Genomic DNA, 6,203 nt, shown 5'->3' with positions numbered 1-6,203 from the left:
TTAATTGACTAGGAAGGTTTCAAGGATCTTCATCTCCCTTTGAACGGGATTGCCCACATAATAGTGCTTTAATCTTTGACCGTTTACTTTAAAAGTTCGGTCTCCTTGGGCTATTTCAACCGCCCCATGAGGGAAGGATCGGACAACGGTGAATGGTCCGGACCATTTCGACTTCAACTTCCCGGAAAAAAGCTTCAAACGGGTATCATAAAGTAGAACCGATTCACCTTCCTTGAACTCTCTCCTAATGATGCACTTGTCATGAAATCTTTTCGTCCTTTCTTTGTATAACTTGGCATTCTCATAGGCCTCGAGCCTAAATTCCTCCAATTCATTCAAATCAAGGAGCCTCCTCTCACCGGCCGTTTTCAAGTCATAGTTGAGATGCTTGATGGCCCAATATGCCTTGTGTTCAAGTTCAACCGGCAAATGACAAGCCTTGCCATACACCAATCGGAATGGTGAGGTACCGATCGGTGTTTTGAAGGCCGTCCGGTAAGCCCACAAAGCATCATCAATTCTCAAGGACCAATCCTTTCTTGACTTGTTCACGGTTCTCTCAAGTATAGTCTTCAACTCTCGGTTGGAAATCTCGGCTTGCCCATTAGCTTGAGGATGGTAGGCAAGACTTTTCCTTTGTTGCACTCCATACTTTTTCAACAAAGCTTCCAATGCTCTCTCTCCGAAATGAGTACCACGATCGCTAATGAGGACTCTCGGGACCCCAAACCTAGGAAACATGACCTTTTGAAGTAGCTTGATCACTTCCTTAGCATCACAAGTCTTGGTTGGGATTGCCTCAACCCATTTGCTTACATAGTCGACCGCCACAAGTATGTACTCATTGCCGAATGAGGATGGGAAGGGACCTTGATAATCTATCCCCCACACATCAAAGAGCTCAACCTCAAGCATGAAATTCATGGGCATTTCATGTTTCCTTGTGATGTTCCCGCTCCTTTGGCATTTGTCACATCCTTTAACATAAAAGGCAACGTCACGGAATAGAGAGGGCCAAAAGAAACCACATTGAAGCACTTTAGCGGCCGTCTTCTTGGAGCTTGCATGGCCACCACAAGGCAAGTCATGGCAATGGCTCATAATGGAGGTAGCTTCCTCTCTTGGAACACACCTTCTTATCATCCCATCGGCACAAGACTTGTACAAACATGGGTCATCCCAATAATAGTGCCTCACATCGTGGAAGAACTTCTTCTTTTTGTGATAGTCGTAATCGTGCGGGATTATCCCGGAAACCAAATAATTCACTATATCCGCATACCACGGTGCTTCACCCAAACTTAGGGACAACAAGTGGTCATCGGGCAAGTGATCATTGATAGGAAGCCCATTGTCAACATTGAGGTTGATTAGCCGGGATAAATGGTCGGCCACCACATTTTCAACTCCTTTCTTATCCCTAATCTCCATGTCAAACTCTTGGAGAAGTAATATCCATCTAATCAACCGAGGCTTGGACTCTTTCTTGATGAGCAAGTGTCTCAAAGCAACATGATCGGTGAACACTATAACCTTAGCTCCCACTAAATAGGTCCGGAACTTTTCCATTGCAAAAACCACGGCCAAGAGCTCCTTTTCCGTTGTTGAGTAATTTGTTTGAGCATCATCAAGAGTTTTGCTTGCATAATGAATTGCATGCACCTTTCCATCCTTCCTTTGGCCTAATACCGCGCCCAAGGCATGATCGCTCACATCACACATCAACTCAAACGGCAAGCTCCAATCCGGAGGTTGTATAATAGGAGCACTTGTCAAAGCTTCCTTTAACCTATTAAAAGCATCAAGACACCGGTTAGAAAACAAGAAAGGGGTATCTTTGGCTAACAACTCGGTCAAGGGTCTCGCGATCTTAGAGAAGTCCTTGATGAAGCGGCGATAAAAGCCCGCATGACCAAGGAAACTTCTCACCCCCTTAACATTGGTGGGAGGTGGGAGACTAGCTATGACCTCTATCTTAGCCTTATCAACTTCAATTCCTCGGTTGGACACTATGTGTCCCAACACAACACCTTCTTGTACCATGAAATGGCACTTCTCCCAATTGAGTACAAGGTTGGACTCTTGACATTTACTCAAAACTTTCTCCAAATTCATCAAACAATTTTCAAAACTTTTCCCAACAACCGAGAAATCATCCATGAAAACTTCCATTTCTTGTTCAATGAAATCGGAGAAAATTGACATCATAGCTCTTTGAAAGGTAGATGGAGCATTACATAGCCCAAACGGCATCCTCCTATATGCATAGGTGCCGAATGGGCAAGTAAAGGTGGTCTTCTCTTGGTCACTTGGATGGATAGGGATTTGGAAAAATCCCGAATAGCCATCCAAGAAGCAAAAATAGTTGTGTTGAGCTAATCTTTCTAGCATTTGATCCATGAACGGTAAGGAAAGTGATCCTTCCGGGTGGATTTGTTCAACTTCCTATAGTCCACGCACATTCTCCACCCGGTTACCGTCCTTGTAGGAATCAATTCATTCTTGTCATTTCGCACTACCGTCATGCCTCCTTTTTTAGGAACTACATGAACCGGGCTTACCCACCTACTATCCGAAATAGGATAGATAATGCCCGCGTCAAGTAGCTTAAGGACTTCTTTCCTAACAACCTCTTTCATGATGGGGTTAAGCCTTCTTTGTGGCTCAATTGAGGATGCATCCTCATTTTCAAGAAGAATTTTATGAGTACACAAAGAGGGACTAATCCCTTTGAGGTCACCAATAGTGTACCCAAGGACACCCTTGAACCTTTTGAGCAAAGAGATGAGTTTTGAGGTTTGGGTGTCATCAAGTGCACTATTGATGATGACGGGAAAAGTGGAATTATCTCCTAGAAATTCATACTTCAAAGAAGAGGGAAGAGGTTTAAGTTCAACCGTAGGAGGAGGCGTGGAACTCTCCTCCTTCTTACCGACTTCCAACACTTCAAATTTGGGAGCTTGTTCATGAATAGGAGCCGAATCCAACATCCATACATATGCAAGAGTCTCAACATCTTTGTCATCGACCTCATACCCACTAACAAGACAAGTCTCCAAAGGATCCATAGAGGAAGCTTTTGGGTCATGCTCCTCCATGGGATTCTCAAGAATGTCAACAATGCAACAAGTGTCACCTAGAGAAGGAGCTTCCATTGACTTGTGGAGTTCAAATTCCACTCTATCTTCACCCACTTGTAAAGACAACTTGCCACTCTTTACATCGATCATAGCTCCACCGGTAGCAAGACAAGGTCGGCCTAAAATAATAGGCACATTGTAATCCTCCGGCATATCCATAACAAAGAAATCACATGGTATGACAAGCTTCCCAACTACCAAGGGTACATCTTCAATCACACCAATGGGAAATTTGACCGACCGATCGGCAAGTTGAAGTGAAACTCTAGTTGGCTTCAAATTTCCCAAATCAAGCCTCTTGAATATTGAAAGTGGCATGAGGCTCACACTAGCCCCCAAATCACACAAAGCTCTCTTAATAGCCACCCCTTGGATAGAACAAGGGATAGAGAAGCTACCCGGATCTTCTAGCTTGTTTGGAAGCTTGTTGGTGTGAGTAAGAATAGCACTACATTCCTTAGAGAGGTTGATGGTTTGCACCTCTCCATTCTTCTTCTTCAAGGTAACAAGTTCTTTAAGAAACTTGCCATAAGATGGAATTTCGGTAATCATATCAAGGAAAGGAATAGTTGCATTCATTCCCTTCAAGATCTCAACAAACTTCTCATATTTCTTTTCAATTCTAGGCCTTGCAAGCCTTTGTGGAAAGGGTACCGGTGCTACATACTCCCTTGGTGGTGGAGTACATTCTTTGGTCTTAGTTACAATAGGCTCATCTTGCTTTGGAGGATCAACCATCTCCACCTCCTTAGACTTCTCCACCACAATCTCATCTTCTTTCACAATTTCAACCGGGTGCTCTTTCACAACTTCATTAGTCACCCTTTTTCTCTTCCACTTAGGAGATTTCTCAACCTCCTCCAATTGCTTACCACTCCTCAAAAACACCGCATTCATCTCCCTTGGGTTAACCGTATTCCCCGGAAACTTCCCCGGATTTTGAGCCAATTGACTCAATTGTTGAGAAATTTGGGCCACATGAGTTTCCGTAGCCTTTTGTGATGCCCGTATTTCATCATTCACCCGGTTTTGTGAGGCAATGTGGTTATCAAGCTTTGAGTCGGATTTTTGATTTGCAATAACCAATTGTTCAAAAGCTTGTTCCCAAGATGGTTTTTGAGGGGTTTGGAAGTTTTGGTTTTGTGGTTGGAAATTTTGGGTTTGTTGTTGATTGAAATTTTGCCCCTTGAAACCCCCAAATGGTTGTTGGTTTTGGGTGATGAATTGTTTCCCTTGGAAACCGGGTGGAATTTGTCTTTGGAATTGGGAGTTTTGATTGAACCTTGGTTGTTGTTGAGGTTGGGAAGTGGTGGGATTTTGAATGTTTTGTGAAGCATAAGATAAGAAAGGGTGAGTTCTTTTTCCATTGACAAATTGGTTGTTGTTATTATTGTTGAACCCTTGCCTTGCACTAGTTGACTCCCAAATCCCATTTACTTGCTCATAGCTCTCCTCTTGGAGGGGTGCAATCAAGGGACACCCAATAGGAGTGTGCCCTTGTTCACCACACAACTCACACGACAAGACTTGCCTCATATCGGAGCCCTTAGGTTTTGAATTTAGCAAAGCAACTTGTTGGGTGAGTTCATCTAGCATACCCTTAACTTCCACATTCAAAACCGAATTAGAATCCTTGCTCTTGCCCTTCCTCATTTGCCTATCACTTCCCCATTCCATAGTTCTTGAGGCCATCTCCTCAATTAGTTCCTTTGCCGCTTTATGCCCCACGATGTCTAAGGCACCTTTCCCCGATCCCGCATCCAATGAAAGCCTAAGGTCTTGAGTCAATCCTTTGTAGAAATTGTTCACTAGCTCGGCTTCGGAGATGCCGTGGTGTGGGCATAACCGTTGGAGCTTCTTGTACCGCTCCCATGCCTCATATAATGTCTCATCCTCTTCTTGAGTAAAGCTTTGTAGTTCACTCTTGACTTTGGCCGTTCTTGAGGGTGGGAAATACTTGTTCAAAAATGCCGAAGCCAACTCATCCCATGTCTTGAAGGAATCCGGGTCACAATTCTTCAACCAATCCTTGTCTTGGTTGGTCACAATTTTTCGGTTGGTTGATCTCTTGCCATTCCACTTTTGGTCTTGAAAGGAATTTTAAATGAAATTTTTTTGATGAATGAATATTTTGTTGTGAAAATTGTTTGTCACACCCTTGATGGAGTCGGGTGTTGTTCTATTGCTCCCCAACCTAAAATCCAAAGCCTTCGGTATGCTCCCCGGTTCAATCCAAATTCTATTTGACCCTCCCTATTATCCAAATGTCGCATTTCAATTTTTGCATTTAGATTACTTTGTAATATATTAGCATTAACCATCATTTAGTTTGCATTCATGTAGGTTGCATTAGACTTTAAATTTTGTAATATGTTTGTCACATTTAGTTGCATTCATATAAAAAAAAAAAAAAAAAAAAAAAAAAAAGAGAGAAAAAACCAAAAATATGTCCTTTATTTTGACCTAAAATGCCTCTTAACCACACTTCATCCGTCATTGGATGTTGTACATAATAAGTGTGGGGAGGAGGCACACAAAAAAAAAAATACAAAAACAAGTTCTTTACTTTTTCAAAAATTCAAAAACAACAAAAATATGTATTTACTTTTCGAATATCCTCCACACATTCATTTCCATCAAGAATTATGTAAATAAATAAGTGTGGGGAGGACATTCTAAAATTTAAAAAATCCAAAAATATGTTATTTAGTTTTGCTATTCACTCCCTATGCTTTTGTCCATTGAGGACAATGTACATTTCAAGTGTGGGGAGGGAAATATCCACTCTTGTGAATATTTGTATATATTTGTAAATGCTTGTCAATTTAAGAAAACTCAAGAAAATGCCTAAAAAATTGAAAAATTTCGAAAAATTCAAAAAATATTGCATTGTATATATTTGTTTTGTCTAACCTTTGGCATAGCGCATTGACCATTTGAGGCAAAAAGGAGACTAGAAGACCGCTTGGTATACACGTTCTTATCTCTTTCTCCTTTTTCATTCTCTCTCTTTTTATATTGTTGTATAATATGGAGGAGGATGGGATTTTTGTGCCTTGGGTG

General features: G+C 41.7%; 1 non-coding gene and 1 pseudogene across 1 annotated transcript; one reads left to right on the top strand and one right to left on the bottom strand.

Moving 5' to 3' along the window:
- On the bottom strand, positions 1 to 5,461 carry LOC141612990 (uncharacterized; annotated as a pseudogene).
- On the top strand, positions 4,966 to 5,072 carry LOC141615897 (small nucleolar RNA R71). The gene has a single exon (XR_012530284.1). It is a non-coding gene; the product is annotated as a small nucleolar RNA R71 (small nucleolar RNA).
- Positions 5,462 to 6,203: the final 742 nt, after the last annotated feature.

The sequence above is a fragment of the Silene latifolia genome, chromosome 11, assembly GCF_048544455.1.
Source record: "Silene latifolia isolate original U9 population chromosome 11, ASM4854445v1, whole genome shotgun sequence".
NCBI classification, from domain to species: domain Eukaryota; kingdom Viridiplantae; phylum Streptophyta; class Magnoliopsida; order Caryophyllales; family Caryophyllaceae; genus Silene; species Silene latifolia.
The sequence above is the reverse complement of the archived record's forward strand: the minus strand, read 5'-3'. Positions and strand labels throughout refer to the sequence as shown.